Raw genomic sequence first — 25,383 nt, 5'->3', positions numbered from 1 at the left:
TTTTTTATGGGCTAAATCGATTGCTTTATTTGTGCATATTATTCAAATTTAGGCTAACAATTGACATTTATAATCTTGGGGAACGTTTATAAAACGGCAGGCACTGTATTGGACACCTTTTTCAGTCAGGGGGCCTTTCTAGTCATAGACTGAGCCTCATTTTCGCGCCATTAATGCGCAGTTGTTTTTTGAGAGCAGGGCATGCAGATGCATGTGTGAGGATCTAAGAATCTCTGAAAAAGCTTTTAGAAGGCGTCATTTGGTATCGTATTCCCCTCAGGGCTTGGTTGGCTCTTAGCAAAGACTGTATCTGGGACTGTATAGGGGTTAAATTGAAAAACGTTATTTTAAGGGTTAAAGCTCTGAAATTTGGTGTGCAATACTTTTAAGGCTTTAAGACACTGTGGTGAAAATTTGGTAATTTTTGAACAATTCCTTCATACTTTTTCACATATTCAGTAATAAAGTGTTTTCTGTTTGAAATTTAAAGTGACAGTAACGGTTTTATTTTAAAACGATTTTTGGGCTTTGTTGACAAGTTTAAGCCTGTTTAACATGTCTGTACCTTCAGATAAGCTATGTTCTATATGTATGAAAGCCAATGTGTCTCCCCATTTAAATTTATGTGATAATTGTGCCATAGCGTCCAAACAAAGTAAGGACAGTACTGCCACAAATAATGATATTGCCCAAGATGATTCCTCAAATGAGGGGAGTAAACATGATACTACATCATCTCCTACTGTGTCTACACCAGTTTTGCCCATGCAGGAGGCCCCTAGTACATCTAGTGCGCCAATACTTATTACCATGCAACAATTAACGGCTGTAATGGATAACTCCATAGCAAATCTTTTATCCAAAATGCCTACTTATCAGAGAAAGCGCGATTGCTCTGTTTTAAACACTGAAGAGCAAGAGGACGCTGATGATAATTGTTCTGTCATACCCTCACACCAATCTGAAGGGGCCATGAGGGAGGTTTTGTCTGAGGGAGAAATTTCAGATTCAGGAAAAATTTCTCATCAAGCTGAACCTGATGTGACATTTAAATTTAAATTAGAACATCTCCGCGCACTGCTTAAGGAGGTATTATCTACTCTGGATGATTGTGACAATTTGGTCATTCCAGAGAAATTATGCAAGATGGACAGGTTCCTAGAGGTTCCGGTGCCCCCCGACGCTTTTCCTATACCCAAGCGGGTGGCGGACATAGTAAATAAAGAGTGGGATAAGCCCGGCATACCTTTTGTTCCTCCCCCTATATTTAAGAAATTATTTCCTATGGTCGACCCCAGAAAGGACTTATGGCAGACAGTCCCCAAGGTCGAGGGGGCAGTTTCTACTCTAAACAAACGCACTACTATTCCTATTGAAGATAGTTGTGCTTTCAAAGATCCTATGGATAAAAAATTGGAGGGTTTGCTTAAAAAGATTTTTGTACAGCAAGGCTACCTTCTACAACCAATTTCATGCATTGTTCCTGTCACTACGGCAGCGTGGTTCTGGTTCGAGGAACTAGAAAAGTCGCTCAGTAGAGAAACTCCATATGAGGAGGTTATGGACAGAGTTCACGCACTTAAATTGGCTAACTCTTTTATTTTAGATGCCGCTTTGCAATTAGCAAAATTAGCGGCGAAAAATTCAGGGTTTGCTATCGTGGCGCGCAGAGCGCTTTGGCTAAAGTCTTTGTCAGCGGATGTGTCATCCAAGACAAAATTGCTTAACATTCCTTTCAAAGGTAAAACTTTATTTGGACCTGATTTGAAAGAGATTATTTCAGACATCACTGGGGGAAAGGGCCACGCCCTTCCACAGGATAGGTCTTTTAAGGCTAAAAATAAGCCTAATTTTCGTCCCTTTCGCAGAAATGGACCAGCTTCTAATTCTGCATCCTCTAAGCAAGAGGGTAATGCCTCACAACCCAATCCAGCCTGGAAACCAATGCAAGGCTGGAACAAGGGTAAGCAGGCCAAGAAGCCTGCCACTGCTAACAAAACAGCATGAAGGAGTAGCCCCCGATCCGGGACCGGATCTGGTGGGGGGCAGACTCTCTCTCTTTGCTCAGGCTTGGGCAAGAGATATTCAGGATCCTTGGGCGCTAGAAATAGTTTCTCAAGGTTATCTCCTGGAATTCAAGGAACTACCCCCAAGGGGAAGGTTCCACAAGTCTCACTTATCCTCAAACCAAATAAAGAGACAGGCATTCTTACATTGTGTAGAAGACCTGTTAAAGATGCGAGTGATACACCCAGTTCCAATAAAGGAACAAGGAATGGGATTTTATTCCAATCTGTTCGTAGTTCCCAAAAAAGAGGGAACGTTCAGACCAATTCTGGATTTGAAGATCCTAAACAAATTTCTCAGGGTACCATCGTTCAAAATGGAAACTATTCGAACGATTCTACCCACCATCCAGGAAGGTCAATTTATGACTACCGTGGATCTAAAGGATGCGTACCTACATATCCCTATCCACAAGGAACATCATCAGTTCCTAAGGTTCGCTTTTCTGGACAAACATTACCAGTTTGTGGCTCTTCCATTCGGATTAGCCACTGCTCCAAGGATCTTCACAAAGGTGCTAGGGTCCCTTCTAGCGGTTCTAAGACCAAGGGGCATTGCAGTAGTACCTTACTTGGACGACATTCTAATACAAGCGTCGTCCCTGTCAAAGGCAAAGGCTCATACGGACATCGTTCTAGCCTTTCTCACATCTCACGGATTGAAGGTGAACAAAGAAAAGAGTTCTCTGTCCCCGTCAACAAGAGTTCCCTTCTTGGGAACAATAATAGATTCCTTAGAAATGAGGATTTTTCTGACAGAGGTCAGAAAATCAAAACTTCTAAGCTCTTGTCAAGTACTTCATTCTGTTCCTCGTCCTTCCATAGCGCAGTGCATGGAAGTAATAGGATTGATGGTTGCAACAATGGACATAGTTCCTTTTGCACGAATTCATCTAAGACCATTACAACTGTGCATGCTCAAACAGTGGAATGGGGATTATACAGACTTGTCTCCAATGATTCAAGTAGATCAAAAGACCAGAGATTCACTCCATTGGTGGCTGACCCTGGACCATCTGTCCCAGGGAATGAGCTTCCGCAGGCCAGAGTGGGTCATTGTCACGACCGACGCCAGTCTAGTGGGCTGGGGTGCGGTCTGGGAATCCCTGAAAGCTCAGGGTCTATGGTCTCGGGAAGAGTCTCTTCTCCCGATAAACATTCTGGAACTGAGAGCGATATTCAATGCTCTCAGAGCTTGGCCTCAACTAGCAAGGGCCAAATTCATAAGGTTCCAATCAGACAACATGCCGACTGTTGCTTATATCAATCATCAAGGGGGAACAAAGAGTTCCCTGGCGATGAAAGAAGTGACCAAAATAATTCAATGGGCGGAGGATCACTCCTGCCACTTGTCTGCGATCCACATCCCAGGAGTGGAAAATTGGGAAGCGGATTTTCTGAGTCGTCAGACATTTCATCCGGGGGAGTGGGAACTCCATCCGGAAATCTTTGCCCAAATAACTCAATTATGGGGCATTCCAGACATGGATCTGATGGCGTCTCGTCAGAACTTCAAGGTTCCTTGTTACGGGTCCAGATCCAGGGATCCCAAGGCGACTCTAGTAGATGCACTAGTAGCACCTTGGACTTTCAACCTAGCTTACGTATTCCCACCGTTTCCTCTCATTCCCAGGCTGGTAGCCAGGATCAATCAGGAGAGGGCCTCGGTGATCTTGATAGCTCCTGCGTGGCCACGCAGGACTTGGTATGCAGACCTGGTGAATATGTCATCGGCTCCACCATGGAAGCTACCTTTGAGACAGGACCTTCTTGTTCAAGGTCCATTTCGAACACCCAAATCTGGTCTCCCTCCAACTGACGGCTTGGAGATTGAACGCTTGATTCTATCAAAGCGTGGGTTTTCAGATTCGGTGATAGATACTCTGGTTCAGGCCAGAAAACCTGTAACTAGAAAAATTTACCATAAAATATGGAAAAAATATATCTGTTGGTGTGAATCCAAAGGATTCCCATGGAATAAGATAAAAATTCCTAAGATTCTCTCCTTTCTTCAAGAAGGTTTGGAGAAAGGTTTATCTGCAAGTTCTCTAAAGGGACAGATCTCTGCTTTATCTGTCTTACTACACAAAAGACTGGCAGCTGTGCCAGATGTTCAAGCATTTGTTCAGGCTCTGGTTAGGATCAAGCCTGTTTACAGACCTTTGACTCCTCCCTGGAGTCTAAATCTAGTTCTTTCAGTTCTTCAAGGGGTTCCGTTTGAACCCTTACATTCCGTAGATATTAAGTTACTATCTTGGAAAGTTTTGTTTTTGGTTGCAATTTCTTCTGCTAGAAGAGTTTCAGAGTTATCTGCTCTGCAGTGTTCTCCTCCTTATCTGGTGTTCCATGCAGATAAGGTGGTTTTGCTTACTAAGCCTGGTTTTCTTCCTAAAGTTGTTTCTAACAAAAATATTAACCAGGAGATAGTTGTACCTTCTTTGTGTCTGAATCCAGTTTCAAAGAAGGAACGTTTGTTACACAATTTGGACGTTGTCCGTGCTCTAAAGTTCTATTTAGAGGCTACTAAAGATTTCAGACAAACATCTTCCTTGTTTGTTGTTTATTCTGGTAAAAGGAGAGGTCAAAAAGCGACTTCTACCTCTCTTTCCTTTTGGCTTAAAAGCATTATCCGTTTGGCTTATGAGACTGCCGGACGGCAGCCTCCTGAAAGAATCACAGCTCACTCCACTAGGGCTGTGGCTTCCACATGGGCCTTCAAGAACGAGGCTTCTGTTGACCAGATATGTAAGGCAGCGACTTGGTCTTCACTGCACACTTTTGCCAAATTTTACAAATTTGATACTTTTGCTTCTTCGGAGGCTATTTTTGGGAGAAAGGTTTTGCAAGCTGTGGTGCCTTCCGTTTAGGTGACCTGATTTGCTCCCTCCCTTCATCCGTGTCCTAAAGCTTTGGTATTGGTTCCCACAAGTAAGGATGACGCCGTGGACCGGACACACCAATGTTGGAGAAAACAGAATTTATGCTTACCTGATAAATTACTTTCTCCAACGGTGTGTCCGGTCCATGGCCCGCCCTGGTTTTTTAATCAGGTCTGATGAATTATTTTCTCTAACTACAGTCACCACGGTATCATATGGTTTCTCCTATATATATTTCCTCCTGTCCGTCGGTCGAATGACTGGGGTGGGCGGAGCCTAGGAGGGATCATGTGACCAGCTTTGCTGGGACTCTTTGCCATTTCCTGTTGGGGAAGAGAATATCCCACAAGTAAGGATGACGCCGTGGACCGGACACACCGTTGGAGAAAGTAATTTATCAGGTAAGCATAAATTCTGTTTTTTGCCTAGAAACAGTTTCCTGAGGCTTTCCACTGTTATAGTATAAAAGTTACAGTTGGTGCAGTTAAAATTACAAACTGTGACATTCAGCTTCCCTCAGCAGTCCCCTGCATGCTATAGGACATCTCTGAAGGGCTCAAAAGGCTTCAAAAGTAGGAGCTGTGGCAGTTTTTATGACTGTTTAAAAAACATATTTTTCGTTTTGTTAATCTGTTTTTTGTATTAAGGGGTTAATCATCCATTTGCAAGTGGGTGCAATGCTCTGCTAACTTGTTACATACACTGTAAAAATTTCGTTAGTTTAACTGCCTTTTTTCACTGTTATTTCAAATTTTGGCAAAATTTGTTTCTCTTAAAGGCACAGTAACATTTTTTTATATTGCTTGTTAACTTGATTTAAAGTGTTTTCCAAGCTTGCTAGTCTCATTGCTAGTCTGTATAAACATGTCTGACATAGAGGAAACTCCTTGTTCATTATGTTTAAAAGCCATGGTGGAACCCCATAGGAGAATGTGTACTAAATGTATTGATTTCACTTTAAACAATAAAGATCAGCTGTTATCTTTAAAAGAATTATCACCAGAGGATTCTGACGAGGGGGAAGTTATGCCGACTAACTCTCCCCACGTGTCGGACCCTTTGACTCCCGCTCAAGGGACTCACGCTAAAATGGCGCCAAGTACATCAAAGACGCCCATAGCGATTACTTTGCAGGACATGGCGGCAATCATGGATAATACCCTGTCAGCAGTATTAGCCAGACTGCCTGAATTCAGAGGAAAGCGCGATAGCTCTGGGGTTAGACGTAATACAGAGCGTGCAGATGTTTTAAGGCCCATATCTGATACTGCGTCACAATATGCAGAAGCTGAGGAAGAGCTTCAGTCTGTGGGTGACATCTCTGACTCGGGGAAACCTGATTCAGATATGTCTACTTTTAAATTTAAGCTTGAGAACCTCTGGGTGTTGCTTGGAGAGGTTTTAGCTGCTCTGAATGACTGTGGCACAATTGCAGTGCCAGAGAAATTGTGTAGACTGGATCAATACTACGCGGTGCCAGTGTCTACTGACGTTTTTCCAATACCTAAAAGGTTTACAGAAATTATTACTAAGGAGTGGGACAGACCCGGTGTGCCGTTTTCCCCCCCCTCCTATTTTTAGAAAAATGTTTCCAATAGACGCCACCTCACGGGACTTATGGCAGACGGTCCCTAAGGTGGAGGGAGCAGTTTCTACTTTAGCAAAGCGTACCACTATCGAAGGTTACCTTAAGAAAATGTTTATTCAACAAGGTTTTATCCTGCAGCCCCTTGCATGCATTGCTCCTGTCGCTGCTGCGGCGTTCTGGTTTGAGTCTCTGGAAGAGGCCTTTCAGACAGCTACTCCATTGACTGAAATACTTGACAAGCTTAGAACACTTAAGCTAGCTAATTCTTTTGTTTCTGATGCCATTGTTCATTTGACTAAACTAACAGCTAAGAATTCTGGATTCGCCATCCAGGCGCGTAGGGCGCTATGGCTTAAATCTTGGTCAGCTGACGTGACTTCAAAGTCTAAATTACTTAAAATTCCCTTCAAGGGGCAGACCCTATTCGGGCCTGGTTTGAAGGAAATTATTGCTGACATTACTGGAGGTAAGGGTCATACCCTTCCTTAGGACAGGGCCAAATCAAGGGCCAAACAGTCTAATTTTCGTGCCTTTCGAAACTTCAAGGCAGGTGCAGCATCAACTTCCTCTGCTACAAAACAATAGGGAACTTTTGCGCAATCCAAGCCGGCCTGGAAATCTAACCAGGCCTGGAGCAAAGGCATGCAGGCCAGAAAGCCTGCTGCTGCCTCTAAGACAGCATGAAGGAACGGCCCCCTATCCGGCAATGGATCTAGTAGGGGGCAGACTTTCTCTCTTCGCCCAGGCGTGGGCAAGAGATGTTCAGGATCCCTGGGCGTTGGAGATCATATCTCAGGGATATCTTTTGGACTTCAAAGCTTCCCCTCCACAAGGGAGATTTCACCTTTCGAGATTATCTGTAAACCAGATAAAGAAAGAGGCATTCTTACGCTGTGTGCAAGACCTCCTAATAATGGGAGCAATCCATCCAGTTCCACAGATGAAACAAGGACAGGGATTTTATTCAAATCTGTTTGTGGTTCCCAAAAAAGAGGGAACCTTCAGACCAATTTTGGATCTAAAGATCTTAAACAAATTCCTCAGAGTTCCATCGTTCAAAATGGAAACTATTCGGACAATCCTACCTATGATCCAGGAGGGTCAGTACATGACCACAGTGGATTTGAAGGATGCTTACCTTCACATACCGATTCACAAAGATCATCATCGGTTCCTAAGGTTTGCCTTTCTAGACAGGCATTACCAGTTTGTGGCTCTTCCCTTCGGGTTAGCTACAGCCCCAAGAATTTTTACAAAGGTTCTGGGGTCTTTTCTGGCGGTCCTAAGACCACGGGGCATAGCAGTGGCCCCTTATCTAGACGACATCCTGATACAGGCGTCAAACTTCCAAATTGCCAAATCTCATACGGACATAGTGTTGGCATTTCTGAGGTCGCATGGGTGGAAAGTGAACGAGGGAAAGAGTTCTCTATCACCCCTCACAAGGGTTTCCCTAGCGATGTTAGAAGTCTCCAAGATAATTCGCTGGGCAGAGACTCACTCTTGCCATCTATCAGCGATCCATATCCCAGGTGTAGAGAACTGGGAGGCGGATTTTCTAAGTCGTCAGACTTTTCATCCGGGGGAGTGGGAACTCCATCCGGAGGTGTTTGCTCAATTGGTTCATCGTTGGGGCACACCAGAATTGGATCTCATGGCGTCTCGCCAGAACGCCAAGCTTCCTTGTTACGGATCCAGGTCCAGGGACCCAGAAGCGACGCTGATAGATGCTCTAGCAGCACCGTGGTTCTTCAACCTGGCTTATGTGTTTCCACCGTTTCCTCTGCTCCCTCGACTGATTGCCAAAATCGAACAGGAGAGAGCATCGGTGATCTTGATCGCGCCTGCGTGGCCACGCAGGACCTGGTATGCAGACCTGGTGGACATGGCATCCTTTCCACCTTGACCTCTGCCTCTGAGACAAGACCTTCTACTACAAGGTCCTTTCAATCATCCAAATCTAATTTCTCTGAGACTGACTGCCTGGAGATTGAATGCTTGATTTTATCAAGGCGTGGCTTCTCCGAGTCAGTCATTGATACTTTAATACAGGCACGAAAGCCTGTAACCAGGAAAATCTACCATAAGATATGGCGCAAATATCTTCATTGGTGTGAATCCAAGAATTACTCATGGAGTAAGGTTAGGATTCCTAGGATATTGTCCTTTCTCCAAGAGGGTTTGGATAAAGGATTATCAGCTAGTTCTTTAAAGGGACAGATTTCTGCTCTGTCTATCCTTTTGCACAAGCGTCTGGCAGAGGTTCCAGACGTCCAGGCATTTTGTCAGGCTTTGGTTAGAATTAAGCCTGTGTTTAAACCTGTTGCTCCTCCATGGAGCTTAAACTTGGTTCTTAAGGTTCTTCAAGGAGTTCCATTTGAACCCCTTCATTCCATTGATATCAAACTTTTATCTTGGAAAGTTCTGTTTTTGATGGCTATTTCCTCGGCTCGTAGAGTCTCTGAGTTATCAGCTTTACAATGTGATTCTCCTTATCTGATTTTCCATATAGATAAAGTAGTTCTGCGTACAAAACCTGGGTTTTTACCTAAGGTAGTTTCCAACAAGAATATCAATCAAGAGATTGTTGTTCCATCATTGTGTCCTAATCCTTCTTCAAAGAAGGAACGTCTTTTACATAATTTGGACGTAGTCCGTGCTTTAAAGTTTTACTTACAAGCGACTAAAGATTTTCGTCAAACATCTTCCCTGTTTGTTGTTTACTCTGGACAGAGGAGAGGTCAAAAGGCTTCGGCAACCTCTCTTTCTTTTTGGCTTCGGAGCGTAATACGCTTAGCCTATGAGACTGCTGGACAGCAGCCCCCTGAAAGGATTACAGCTCATTCTACTAGAGCTGTGGCTTCTACCTGGGCCTTTAAAAATGAGGCTTCTGTTGAACAGATTTGCAAAGCGGCGACTTGGTCTTCGCTTCATACCTTTTCAAAATTTTACAAATTTGATACTTTTGCTTCTTCGGAGGCTATTTTTGGGAGAAAGGTTCTACAGGCAGTGGTCCCTTCCGTTTAAGTACCTGCCTTGTCCCTCCCTTCATCCGTGTACTTTAGCTTTGGTATTGGTATCCCACAAGTAATGGATGATCCGTGGACTGGATACACCTAACAAGAGAAAACATAATTTATGCTTAAATATCTGTAGAAGCAGAGAACAGAAAGAGGCGCCTTATGGGACAGTATCGTAGTGTCGCTAATATGCAGATAGAGGCAGACAGCACACACAGATGGAAGAATACTCACAAGTGAGGCGGCATAAACGTATGCCAAACTAGACAGGACGGAACCTTAGTCGCCCGCCAGACGATCCAATAGGAGAAAGACTCTCACGTTCCAGTGGTCCAATCCGCTACGGCGGACAAAGGCAGACGTCAGGTGCCCACAGCGTCTTATTTGTAGTAGCCAATCTGGGCTTGAGTCTGCACAACAAGCAAAGGCAAAACAAATTCTGCTTGTTGTGCAGACTCAAGCCCAGATTGGCTACTACAAATAAGACGCTGTGGGCACCTGACGTCTGCCTTTGTCCGCCGTAGCGGATTGGACCACTGGAACGTGAGAGTCTTTCTCCTATTGGATCGTCTGGCGGGCGACTAAGGTTCCGTCCTGTCTAGTTTGGCATACGTTTATGCCGCCTCACTTGTGAGTATTCTTCCATCTGTGTGTGCTGTCTGCCTCTATCTGCATATTAGCGACACTACGATACTGTCCCATAAGGCGCCTCTTTCTGTTCTCTGCTTCTACAGATATTTGCCATTATCCTACTTTTGGGAGTGCTGCCGTTAGATCGGGTGGCCTGTGGTGTGGTATTACCTTGCCTCCCCCGAGACTGGGTTTGGTTTATGTGCTTTGCATCTCATACCTGCGCACCTCAATAAGGACTCAATCCTCGTTTTTTTTTTTATAATTTATGCTTACCTGATAAATTTATTTCTCTTGTGGTGTATCCAGTCCACGACCCGCCCTGTCCTTTTTAAGGCAGGTCTAAATTTTAAACTACAGTCACCACTGCACCCTATGGTTTCTCCTTTCTCGGCTAGTTTCGGTCGAATGACTGGATATGGCAGTTAGGGGAGGAGCTATATAGCAGCTCTGCTGTGGGTGATACTCTTGCAACTTCCTGTTGGGAAGGAGAATATCCCACAAGTAATGGATGATCCGTGGACTGGATACACCACAAGAGAAATAAATTTATCAGGTAAGCATAAATTATGTTTTTGTCCCTCATGTACTGAAAGGGCCTTACAATGTAAAGAACAGATTTTCTTTAATGCAAATATGTCTAAGGATGATTCTCATACTGATGAGAATCAGGGTATGCCGCTACTCCCCAAGCGTCACAACCTTTAACGCCCACCCAAGCGACGCTGTTCTTCAACCGCGTCCACTTCATTTACTCTGCAGGATATGGCTGCAGTTATGTGATCTACCCTTACAGAGGTTTTGTCTAAGTTGCCAGTATTGCAGGACAGAGGCCACTCTGATTCCTGCGACTTCTGATGCTTTGATGGCTATTTCCGATGTACCCTCACAGGGATCTGAATTGGGGGTCAGGGAACTTCTGTCTGAGGGGGAACTTTCCGACTCGGGAAGTGTTACATCAGACGGACTCGGACGTAATGTCATTTAGATTTAAGCTTGAACACCTCCGTCTGTTACTTCGTGAGGTTTTAGCGACTCTGGATGACACTGACTCTTGTAGTTCCACCAGAGAAATTGTGTAAGATGGACAAATATTTAGAGGTGCCTGCTTACTTTGTTTTTCCGGTTCCTAAGAGAATCTCGGAAATTATTACACAGGAATGGGAAAGACGGGGTATCCCGTTCTCACCTTCTCCTAATTTTAAGAAAATGTATCCCATAGCTGACACCGTCCGGGACTCTTGGCAAACAGTCCCAAAGGTGGAGGGAGCTATATCTACCCTGGCTAAGCGTACTACTATTCCTATTGAGGACAGTTGTGCTTTCAAAGACCCTATGGATAATAAGTTTGAGGGTCTGCTAAAGAAGTTATTTATTCATCGGGGTTTTCTGTTACAACCGACGGCCTGCATTGTGCCAGTCACAACTGCGGCGGCCTTCTGGTTTGACGCCTTAGAAGAGTCTCTTAAGACTGGGACTCCTTCAGAGGAAATTTTAGATAGAATTAAGGCTCTTAAGCTGGCTAATTCTTTTATTACGGACGCCGCCTTTCAGATTGCCAAGTTGGCGGCTAAGAATGCTGGATTTGCCATTTTAGCGCGTAGAGCGTTATGGTTAAAGTCTTGGTCTGCCGATGTGTCATCTAAGTCAAAGCTTTTGGCTATTCCTTTCAAAGGGAAAACCCTATTCTGGCCTGACTTGAAAGAAATCATTTCTGACATTACGGGAGGTAAGGGTCATCTCCTACCTCAGGATAAAGCAACTAAACAAAATAATTTTCGTTCCTTTCAGAATTTCAAAGGAGTCCCCGCTTCTTCTTCCTATAAACAGGAAGCAAATTTTGCTCAAGGCAAGTCCCTCTGGAGACGCAATCAGGCTTGGAACAAAGGTAAACAACCCAAGAGGGCCCACTGCTGCTCCCAAGACAGCATGAAGGGGCGGCCCCCGATCCGGGACCGGATCTAGTAGGGGGCAGACTTTCTCTCTTTACCCAGGCTTGGATAAGAGATGTTCAGGACCCCTGGACACTGGAAATCGTGTCCCAAGGGTATCAACTGGAATTCAAAAATTCTCTCCCAAGGGGGAGGTTTCTTCTTTCACGATTGTAGACCAGATAAAAAGAGAGGCGTTCTTATGTTGTGTAAAAGACCTCTCTACTATGGGAGTAATCCGTCCTGTTCCAATACTGGAACAGGGGCAGGGGTTTTACTCAAATCTTTTCGTGGTTCCCAAAAAAGAGGGAACGTTCAGACCCATTTTAGATCTCAAGAGTCTAAACAAGTTTCTCAGAGTCCCATCCTTCAAGATGGAGACTATTCGAACAATTCTACCATTGATCCAGGAGGGTCAATATATGACTACCGTGGACTTGAAGGATGCATACCTTCATATTCCTATCCACAAGGATCATCATCAGTTCCTAAGGTTTGCCTTCCTGGACAAACATTTTCAGTTTGTGGCTCTTCCCTTCGGGTTGGCCACAGCACCCAGGATCTTCACAAAGGTTCTAGGGTCCCTTCTGGCAGTTCTCAGGCCGCGGGGTATTGTAGTGGCACCTTATCTAGACGATATTCTGATCCACGCGTCATCTTACCATCTGACAAAGTCTCATACAGACATGGTTCTGTCCTTTCTGAGGACTCGTGGGTGGAAGGTGAATCTAGAAAAGAGTTAATTCTACAGACAAGGGTTCCCTTCTTGGGAACTCTAATAGATTCCATATCCATGAAAATTTTCTTGACAGAGGTCAGAAAGTTAAAGATTCTGAATACATGCCGAGCCCTTCAGTCCAATCCTCGGCCATCAGTGGCTCAGTGCATGGAGGTAATTGGATTGATGGTGGCGGCAATGGACATCGTTCTGTTTGCTCGTTTTCATCTCAGACCGCTGCAACTGTGCATATTCAGGCAGTGGAATGGAGATTATGCAAATTTGTCTCCTCAGATAGATCTGGATGAGGAGACAAGAGACTCTCTTCTTAAGTGATTGTCACTGGATCATCTGCCCCAAGGGACGTGCTTTCCGCAGACCTTCATGGGTGATGGTGACAACGGACGCCAGTCTACTAGGATGGGGTGCAGTCTGGAATTCCCTGAAGGCTCAGGGTGTGTGGACTCGGTCGGAGTCTCTACTTCCAATCAATATTCTGGAATTGAGAGCAATATTCAATGCGCTTCAGGCTTGGCCTCAGTTGGCTTCTGCCAAATTCATCCGTTTTCAGTCAGACAACATCACGACTGTGGCTTACATCAATCATCAGGGAGGAACAAGGAGTTCCTTAGCGATGACAAGTATCCAAAATCATTCGATGGGCGGAGGCTCACTCTTATCTGTCAGCAATCTACATCCCAGGAGTGGACAACTGGGAAGCGGACTTTTTAAGCAGACAGACGTTTTATCTGGGGGAGTGGGAACTCCATCCAGAGGTCTTTGCCACTCTGATTCTCAGATGGGGCAGACCGTAATTGGATCTGATGGTGTCTCGTCAGAATGCCAAGCTCCCAAGATACGGATCCAGGTCAAGGGATCCTCAGGCCGAACTGATAGATGCCTTGGTCGTTCAACCTAGCTTATGTGTTTCCACCGTTTGCTTTCCTTCCCCGGGTGATTGCACGGATCAAACAGGAGAGGTTGAATTTAGTTCTTAATGTTCTTCAAGGGGTTCTGTTTGAACCCATGCATTCCATAGATATTAAGTTATCTTGGAAGGTTTTATTTTTGGTTGCTATTACTTCTGCTCGTAGAGTTTCCAAGCTTTCAGCGTTACAATGTGACTCTCCTTATCTTATTTTTCATTCTGATAAGGTGGTTTTACGTACCAAACCTGGTTTTCTTCCTAAGGTTGTTTCTAATAAGAACATTAATCTGGAAATTATTGTTCCTTCTTTGTGTCCTAATCCTTCTTCTAAGAAGGAGCGTTTGTTGCATAACTTGGACATGGTCCGTGCCCTGAAGTTTTACTTGCAGGCGACTAAAGAATTTAGTCAATCATCTTCTTTATTCATTGTTTTTTCTGGAAAGCGTAGGGGTCAGAAAGCTACGGCTACCTCTTTCCTTTTGGCTGAAGAGTATCATCCGCCTGGCATATGAGACTGCTGGACAGCAGCCTCCTGAAAGATTTACGGCTCATTCCACTAGGGCTGTGGCTTCCTCATGGGCATTTAAAAATGATGCTTCTGTTGAACAGATTTGCAAGGCTGCAACTTGGTCGTCTCTTCACACTTTTTCCAAATTTGACACTTTTGCTTCATCTGAGGCTGGTTTTGGGAGAAAGGTTCTTCAAGCTGTGGTGCCTTCAGTTTAGGTTCCTGTCTTGTCCCTCCCTTTTCATCCGTGTCCTATAGCTTTGGTATTGTATCCCATAAGTAAGGATGAAATCCGTGGACTCGTCATATCTTGTAAAAGAAAAGGAAATTTATGCTTACCTGATAAATTTATTTTACGATATGACGAGTCCACGGCCCACCCTGTCATTTCTAAGACAGGTATTTATTTTTATTAAACACGAGGCACCTCCTGGCTTTTCCTTTCTCTTCCTAACTTCGGTCGAATTACTGGAGTGGGAGGGAAGGGAGGAGCAATATATACAGCTCTGCTGTGGTGCTCTTTGCCACTTCCTGCTGACCAGGAGGCGTAATCCCATAAGTAAGGATGAAATCTGTGGACTCGTCATATCGTGAAAGAAATGTATCAGGTAAGCATAAATTTCCTATTTTGCTCTCTCTCATGGGGGTTAGATAACATTGCCATAGGTTTTTGTGTATGGCGACTGGGAGATATTTGGCGGTACGCCCACGAAGGGCGGAGTTTACATAGAGCGCCAAAGAAAGGGTGCCAAGACTGCTTCTTCCTCACTTCTCACGGAGTGGAAGATTATATGCCGGACGTGGTGGTTTCCTTCTCGTTTTGTTATACAAATTAGCAGGCAATGGAGGAATCTATTTAGTTGTGCTTACTTCCAGTACTCGGAAGTTACAGCGCTATTGCCCGTAGCTTTGGAGCAGTGTATATGGTAGAGCCTGTCCTGCAGGGATAAAGTGTATAGGATTTCTACCTGTAAAGTGTCAGTTCATCCGCTGTCTCAGGATGACAGTACTCTCTATCCATAGTCACTTTAGGTTTAAAGAGACAGTGTGGTGTTTTTTTTTTTAAGGATTGATGTTTGACAACATTTGTTCATAGTCTGAGCATATCCTGACTCAAAGCACAGATATAGTGTTCAAAGTTTATTTATGACCACGGGCAGTGTTCTGCGGCTTCCTGCAAGGTTTTCATTGGTTATAACGATGTTCATATAATCATTGATTTTTCCTATAACAGTGGTATGCTAGTCTCTGAAACAACAGAGAAAAGACATTTTGTTAATTTAAAGAGACAGTAAAAAAATTTCTCTGGCAGGGGCTTATATTGTCCTCATCCTTTATAAATTGGATGGCACAAGCGAATTTACGTAGTTTATAAACGCAAAGATAAGTCACTTTCCGATTTAAAGCGACAGTACTGTCTATTTTTTACTCCCTTATTGAAATAAACTTGTGTAAAGTTTTTTTCTACTCGGTGAGTGTGCTGAAGTAGTATAATGGTTAAAACAACTACTTATCACTTTGACAATGCTCTTTTACAGGGAGTTTACATTTAACCCAGCTTTACATGTAACTTTCTGACGCTATATATTGCACGCTGCTTTAATTTGCTGTTGTACAATAAAGTAAATATTATCTGTTTCCAACAGTTCAGGGGACAGTAAGGGTCATTTTAATTAGGACCTACTGCTGTTCTTTGGGTACATTCATCCTTTGTGATTTAGGATGGAACTGTGGCACACGACAATAGTTTAAACCCCTTAACTTAGCTATTTCAGTTATACTATCTGATAATTCCTCGCAGATTATCAAGTCTACAGCTAGCTGTAGTAGCCTGATGGTTATCGTAGCTGGTCTTGCACTTTGTATGTGTGCTAGCAAGCTGTGTTAGATTTTCTATCTGCACTTATGGTTGAATTCTTGGTCTGCAGATGCGCCAGCTAATTCTAAGTTTTTGGCTATTCTTTTCGAGGAGAAGACACTGTTTGGGCCTTACTTGAAGGATTTTATTTCAGATACCATGGGAGGCAAGGGCCTCCTCCTCCCTCAGGATATGAAGTCCAATCAGAGAGGGCGACAAAGTAATTTTCGTTTCTTTTGAAATGTCAAGGGGGTTCCATCTTCCTCTTCCGCTAGACAGGAAGGGAATTTGACACAAGCCAAGTCCGTTTGGAGACCCAACCAGGCTTGGGACTCGGGTAATCAACCCAAGAAGCCCGCTGCTGTTCCCAAGACAGCGTGTAGGGGCGGCCCCCGATACAGGACTGGGTCTAGTAGGGGGCAGACTTCTCTCTTTGTCCAAACTTGGATAAGAGACGTTCGGGCCCTGGACACTAGAGATTGTGTCTCAAGGGTATCAGTTGGTGTTCAAGAATTCCTTCCCAAGGGAGGGTTTCTTCTTTCACGATTATCTGTAGGCCAGATTAAAAGAGAGGCGCTCTTACGATGTGTGAAAGACCTCTCCACTATGGGAGTAATTTGTCCTTTTTCCAAAACAGGGACAGGGATTTTAATCAAACCTTTTTGTGGTTCCCTAAAAAAGAGGGAACGTTCCGACCAATTTTAGATTTCAAGAGTCTAAATAAGTTCCTCAGAGCTCCATCCTTCAAGATGGAAACGATTCGGACAATTCTTCCATAAATCCAGGAGGGTCAATATATGACTACCATGGACTTAAAGGATGCTTAGAAGAAGTTTTGGAGAAAGGGTTATCAGCAGGTTCTTTAAAGGACAGATTTCTACTTTATCTATTTTGATACACAAACGTCTGGCAGATATTCCGGACGTTCAATTTTTTTGTCAGGCTCTGCCTAGAATCAGGCCTGTGTTAAAACCGATTGCTCCTCCATGGAGTTTGAATTTAGTTTTTAAAGTTCTTCAAGGGGTTCCGTTTGAACCTATGCATTCCATAGATATTAAGTTATTATCTTGGGAAGTTTTATTTTTGGTTGCTATTTTTCTTTTACAAAGATATGAGTCCACGGATTTCATCCTTACTTGTGGGATTTATCCTCCTGCTAACAGGAAGTGGCAAAGAGCACCACAGCAGAGCTGTATATATAGCTCCTCCCTCCTCTCCACCCCCAGTCATTCTCTTTGCCTGTATTAGTAATAGGAAGAGGTAAAGTGAGGTGTTAGTTTTAGATTCTTCAATCAAGAAGTTTTTTATTTTAAAATGGTACCGGTGTGTACTATTTTCCTCAGGGAGAAATGGAATGAAGATTTTCTGCCCTGAGGTTGATGATCTTAGCAGATGTTACTAAGATCCATTCTGGTTCCCACAGAGTTTCTGAAGGTAGTGCAAGAAAATCTTCAGTGTGGAGGACGGTGTCATGTTTTAAACATTGAGGTATGTTCAGCCTTTTATTTCCGAGGAGACTTGCTATATCAGAATTGGCTGACATTTGTTTCCCTGCAAGGGAAGGGGTAAGCAGTAGACCTAATATGAAACTAAGGGTGTTACTGAAAGGCCTATTTTTTCTATACATATTGTTATGTTCAATTGGCAATATTTAATTGGGCTTGACACGGGGAGAGGCAGCTTTTATAAAAATGGACAAATATTTTATTGTACGGGGCTGCAGTTTTATGCTTTAAGTTTATATGTACTGGGGACCACATGGCTTAATTTCAAACTGCTTCCCATGCGGTTAGTCAGTTTATAATTGCGACGTCCATGATGGGCGGGGCCTATTTTGCGCGCTCAGACGCGCAGTTTCTTCTCACTAGGAAGGCAGCAGGCATCAGCTCCGGTGGGGCCTAAAGTTATTTTCCATTCACTGGATCGTTGTCGAGTCTAAATTTAGTACCCTGAGGGCAGGTAGGCGCCACAGCAGAGCTGTGGTGAGGTGCAGGGGCTGTTTTCATTATTTAAGTGTATTTTTTGAATAAAAATGTCTCTTTAAAAGGTGATTTCACTTTTGCTCATAGGGTGCAATAATTTTTGGAACAATTAAACTGTTCTTTTCAATTGTTTAACGATAAGAATGCTTTTAGGGCAATTTGGAAAAAATTGTTGCGCTTTTTATTTCCTAAAGGCGCAGTACGTTTTTTTGCAAAAAGTTTTTTTGAATCAAATAAGCTGATTTACGACTATTGTGGCTATTGCTAGTCTGTTTAACATGTCTGAACTTGAGGAAACTCCTTGTTCTATGTGTTTAGAAGCCATTGTTGAACCCCCTCTTACTTTGTGTACCTCTTGTACTGAAAGGGCCTTACAATGTAAAAAGCATATTTTGTGTAAAGAAAGTGTGCCTAAGGATGATTCTCAGTCTGAAGAGAATCAGGATATGCCATCTAATTCTCCCCAAGTGTCACAACCATTAACGCCCACACAAGCGACGCTGAGTTCCTCAAGGGCGTCCAATTCTTTTACTCTGCAGGATATGGCTGCAGTTATGTCAACTACCTTTACAGAGGTATTATCTAAGTTACCAGGGTTACAGGGTTAACGCAATAGGACAGGAATTAATGTCAATGCTGAGTCCTCTGATGCTTTGTTGGCTATTTCCGATATACCCTCTCAGGGATCTGAGTTGGGGGTTAGGGAAATTTTGTCTGAGGGAGAACTTTCGGATCCTGGAAGTATGTTACCTCAGACAAATTTGGACGTTATGCCCTTTAAATTTAAACTAGAATACCTCCGCCTGTTACTTTGGGAGGTATTGGTGACTCTGGATGACTGTGACCCTATTATAGTTCCACCAGAGAAATTGTGTAAAATAGACAAATATCTAGAAGTTCCCACTTACACTGATGTTTTTCCGGTTCCTAAGAGAATTTCGGAGATTGTTAAGAAGGAGTGGGATAGACCGGGTATACCACTCCCCCCCCCTCCTAATTTTAAGAAAATGTATCCCATTTCAGACACCATTTGGGACTCCTGGCAGACTGTCCCTAAGGTGGAGGGAGCTATATCAACCCTGGCTAAACGTACAACTATTCCTATTGAGGACAGTTGTGCATTCAAAGATCCTATGGATAAAAAAATTAGAGGGTCTTCTAAAGAAGTTATTTATTCATCAGGGTTTCCTTTTACAACCAACAGCCTGCATTGTTCCAGTAACTACTGCAGCGGCTTTCTGGTTTGATGCCTTGGAAGAGTCTCTTAAGGTTGAGACTCCCTTAGAGGATATTTTGGATAGAATTAAGGCTCTTAAGCTAGCTAATTCTTTTGTCACAGATGCCGCCTTTCAAATTACTAAATTGGCGGCTAAAAATGCAGGATTTGCCATTTTAGCGTGGAGAGCGTTATGTTTAAAATCGTGGTCTGCTGATGTGTCATCTAAGTCAAAGCTTTTGGCTTTTCCTTTCAAAGGTAAGACCCTATTCGGGCCTGAGCTGAAGGAAATCATTTCTGACATTACTGGAGGTAAATTTCTATAAAGAAGCAGAGAAGGCGCCACATAGCATAATTCTGTGAGATATACCAAGTAACAAATAGATAACTCAGATGCACTCAAGTTTATTAAAGCATCAAGATGTGATGCAGGCTGGGCATGCCGGAACCTTAGAGTTGTCCGGTAAAACTCTCCTCTCAGGCAAGATCTCCCTTAATGCCAGATGGTAATCACAGGATAATGGTGCTGTTTGATTCAGCTGTATTATCAACTCCAGCAATATCAAGTGTAAAAACCAAGCAGGAATGTCCAGACAAGCAAAGTAGCAAGTAGTATAAAATAAAAGTGTTTATTTTAACACATTTAAAAACACAGCAACGTGTTTCTCAGTATCCAGTACTGTTTCCTCAGGCTGATAAAACTATACAATACTTGCTACTAAATATACACAAATGAGACCAATCAAAAAGTTGTTTGGACAGACACACCCTCATTTACCTTAATTGGTCACATGATTCACAGGTATATACAAAACCTTTTGTTAGTATTTCCCATATGCATGTATTGGTTAACATCATAGATATACAATAAGTTAAAAAACATGTCTATTCATATGTATAACAACAATATGTTACCTAGATGTATATATAAACATCACCTTGTTGTTATCTATATGTCTGTTAATGTCACTTGATAAGAATAATCTCTATTAAGCTATTCCTACGATTAAAATCTCAACTTTAATATGATTGACACTCCTCTATGCTAACTGCTCAAAATATATGGCAGATCGTATGTACATCTAAAAAACCTCAAGCACATCAGTGAATGTCAGCATCTGCTTCGATAAAATATTTGTGTTCTGATGTTTATGTTATAATACACTTTTGGCACCTCTTGATAGACATTACCTTAGTGTCCTTAATGCGGGGCTAAGATTTGCATGTGAAAAGTAGTAATTTTAGAAAGTACTTTCTCTCGATCATAGTTCATCTAATGGCGGTGAGCCGTGACAGAGTACACACAGACTACACGTTAGCCAATAAGGGAAGTGCTTGTGACATATTGATTTCCTATGGGCACTGATCATAAAGATAATACACGCCCTCGACACAACCTGCCAATCACACAACACCTTATGTGTTCAACGATATTTTATGAACAGTATCCGGCTAGTTGGATATGATAGCGGACTTTCAACATACAATAAATGAAAGTTATACGCTATTCGTATTGAATGTACATATATTTAAAAATCATATAATGGATTGTGATAATTTAAAACTAATGTTTTTTGTGCGTGTCATAAAAACATAGGAGTTGGCCATTTCAGCCAATCAAATTACAGTACCATGTTTGTGTAATAATAAACAATTACTAAAGTGAATGGAGTGTAAAATTTCATAACCGCTGTAGTGGACTTTGTGATATCTCAGTGTGTTATGATTTAATACAAGGATTATGATATCCTTGATGCATGTGATCTATTGTTATAAGTGTGCCAGAATAAATGGCGATATATAAATCGCCATATAAAGTTACTAAAAATTATTAGAATGTTAATAATTAATAGAAGTGCAATAATATTGCTATACTCCTATTTATAATATGTGTAATTGGTGTGTATAACATAAAACGTGAATACTTAACGTTAGTGATTGTGCTTACTTATATTAAAGTGCATAACATAAGTGAACATATAATTTGTATTTCATAAATGTACTTATTGGTTGAAAGCTACTAAATCCATATTCATGTTAAGGCCATTAGGATATAAAGTACCCAATTGGTATATCCAGAATGTTTCACGTTGGCGCAATCTATTATATCTATTATATGAGTGAGAGGGGGGAATGTGCTCAATGGGAGTAATTTGAAATATATTCAGGTTGCCTTGATGGACAGAATGGCAATGTTTAGGAACACTATGGTTTTTTAGATTATTTTTCATATTCCTATAGTGTTCATTCCATCTCGTCCTAACTATGCGGCAGGTGCGCCCTACATATTGGATTTTACAAAATTGACAAGTCAGCAGATATACTATATATGATGATGCACATGTAATTTAGGGGAAAAGATTGCACTAAACAACCTTAAAAATAACCGTGAATTAGTCATCCGCCAGGCGGATAAGGGGGGGGCATTGTTTTACAGAATATTACTGATTATCTGACGGAAGCTAAATGTATTTTAGATGACAAAGATTATTATAAGAAACTAATTTCAGATCCCACTGAGAAATACACTAAAACATTGAGGGGCATTATTGAGTTTGGATTTAAGGAGGGAATCATTAACAAAAATGAAAAAGAATATTTAATTCCTATCAAACCCAATTCAGCTTTTTATTATCATCTCCCAAAAATCCACAAAGACCAACAAAATCCACCTGGTCGTCCCATTATTGCAGAGATTGGGAGTTTAACTGATAATGTCTCAGCATATGTGGATTCATTTTTACAAAAATATGTTATTAATTTAGAATCATACATACGTGATTCCACAGACCTTCTATCCAAGCTCAATAATTTACCCTCTAATAATAAAAACTGGTTATGGATAACAAGTGATGTCAACTCATTGTATTCTAATATACCACATAGCAAAGGCTTAAAAGCAATACAAGAAGTCCTCGAAAGTGATGTTTATATGCCATACTTACAAAAACAATTTATTTTGCAATTAATATCATTCATATTAGAACACAATTATTTTTTGTTTCAAGATGAATATTATCTTCAGACACGGGGTACCGCCATGGGCACCAGGTTTGCCCCAAGTTTTGCCAACCTGTATATGGGCAAATTTGAGAGTGATTATATCTATAACTCTGAATATGGGACAAACCTGGTGTTCTATGGATGGTACATAGACGATCTTATTATTTTATGGAAGGGTGATGCCATTTCAGCCGGTTCCTTTATACAACATCTCAACAGCAATAATATGGGGCTATCCTTTGTCAGTTCAATTGAAAAAGAATCTGTTATATTTTTGGATTTACAATTAACATTTTCCAAAACTTGGCATATAGAGTCCAAAAATAATTTTAAAAATGTTGATTGCAACAGTTATTTAGAATTTTCTAGTAACCATTATTTACCATGGAAGAGAAATGTCCCTTATGGACAGTTCAAGCGACTAAGAAGAAATTGTAATAATTTGTCAGACTTCGATACGCAAAGTCAAATATTGGTAGAAAGATTTTTAGAAAAAGGATACCCTAGAGAGTTAATTAGGGGAAGTTTTAATAGAGCAAGAACTGATAATAGGGAAAACTATTTTCAAAAAAAGTCTTTGGAGGACAAAATGAAAGAAAATAAAAATACAAATAATACTAGTATGTTCATAACTCAATATAATACTAATCACAAATTAATTAATAATATAATGAAAAAACATTGGAGCATACTAATGAGAGACCCAATACTTAAAACAAATTTGGACAAGTCACCAAAGTGTGTGTTTAGACGAGCTCCAACATTAAAGAATCTATTAGCCCCTAGTAAAATAGTCATTAATAAGAATAATACCAAACCCCCGACTCTTAGAAGAGTGCAGGGATCTCTTACACACATCAAAAAGAGAGTAATCAATAATAAAAAAGGGGTTTTTAAATGTCTAAAGAAAAATTGCAGAATGTGCAAATATAGTACAGTAGGAACTACCAACTTTACATCCTATTCAAAGGGGCTTAGCTTCCCTATACAAGACCATCTTACATGTGCATCATCATATATAGTATATCTGCTGACTTGTCAATTTTGTAAAATCCAATATGTAGGGCGCACCTGCCGCATAGTTAGGACGAGATGGAATGAACACTATAGGAATATGAAAAATAATCTAAAAAACCATAGTGTTCCTAAACATTGCCATTCTGTCCATCAAGGCAACCTGAATATATTTCAAATTACTCCCATTGAGCACATTCCCCCCTCTCACTTATATAATAGATATAATAGATTGCGCCAACATGAAACATTCTGGATATACCAATTGGGTACTTTATATCCTAATGGCCTTAACATGAATATGGATTTAGTAGCTTTCAACCAATAAGTACATTTATGAAATACAAATTATATGTTCACTTATGTTATGCACTTTAATATAAGTAAGCACAATCACTAACGTTAAGTATTCACGTTTTATGTTATACACACCAATTACACATATTATAAATAGGAGTATAGCAATATTATTGCACTTCTATTAATTATTAACATTCTAATAATTTTTAGTAACTTTATATGTCGATTTATATATCGCCATTTATTCTGGCACACTTATAACAATAGATCACATGCATCAAGGATATCATAATCCTTGTATTAAATCATAACACACTGAGATATCACAAAGTCCACTACAGCGGTTATGAAATTTTACACTCCATTCACTTTAGTAATTGTTTATTATTACACAAACATGGTACTGTAATTTGATTGGCTGAAATGGCCAACTCCTATGTTTTTATGACACGCACAAAAAACATTAGTTTTAAATAATCACAATCCATTATATGATTTTTAAATATATGTACATTCAATACGAATAGCGTATAACTTTCATTTATTGTATGTTGAAAGTCCGCTATCATATCCAACTAGCCGGATACTGTTCATAAAATATTGTTGAACACATAAGGTGTTGTGTGATTGGCAGGTTGTGTCGAGGGCGTGTATTATCTTTATGATCAGTGCCCATAGGAAATCAATACGTCACAAGCACTTCCCTTATTGGCTAACGTGTAGTCTGTGTGTACTCTGTCACGGCTCACCGCCATTAGATGAACTATGATCGAGAGAAAGTACTTTCTAAAATTACTACTTTTCACATGCAAATCTTAGCCCCGCATTAAGGACACTAAGGTAATGTCTATCAAGAGGTGCCAAAAGTGTATTATAACATAAACATCAGAACACAAATATTTTATCGAAGCAGATGCTGACATTCACTGATGTGCTTGAGGTTTTTTTAGATGTACATACGATCTGCCATATATTTTGAGCAGTTAGCATAGAGGAGTGTCAATCATATTAAAGTTGAGATTTTAATCGTAGGAATAGCTTAACCCCTTAATGACCGGACCATTTTTCAATTTTCTTACCCTTAATGACAATGGCTATTTTTACATTTCTGCAGTGTTTGTGTTTAGCTGTAATTTCCCTCTTACTCATTTACTGTACCCACACATATTATATACCGTTTTTCTCGCCATTAAATGGACTTTCTAAGGATACCATTATTTTCATCATATCTTATAATTTCCTATAAAAAAAATATAAAATATGAGGAAAAAATTGAAAAAAACACACTTTTTCTAACTTTGACCCCCAAAATCTGTTACACATCTACAATCACCAAAAAACACCTATGCTAAATAGTTTCTAAATTTTGTCCTGAGTTTAGAAATACCCAATGTTTACATGTTCTTTACTTTTTTTGCAAGTTATAGGGCCATAAATACAAGTAGCACTTTGCTATTTCCAAACAACTTTTTTTCAAAATTAGCGCTAGTTACATTGGAACCCTGATATCTGTCAGGAATACCTGAATATCCCTTGACATGTATATATTTTTTTTTAGAAGACAACCCAAAGTATTGATCTAGGCCCATTTTGGTATATTTCATGCCACCATTTCACCGCCAAATGTCATCAAATAAAAAAAAAAGTTCACTTTTTCACAAATTTTGTCACAAACTTTAGGTTTCCCACTGAAATTATTTACAAACAGCTTCTGCAATTAAGGCACAAATGGTTGTAAATGC

The sequence above is a fragment of the Bombina bombina genome, chromosome 5, assembly GCF_027579735.1.
Source record: "Bombina bombina isolate aBomBom1 chromosome 5, aBomBom1.pri, whole genome shotgun sequence".
Lineage (NCBI taxonomy): Eukaryota > Metazoa > Chordata > Amphibia > Anura > Bombinatoridae > Bombina > Bombina bombina.
Note: the sequence above shows the minus strand (reverse complement) of the source record.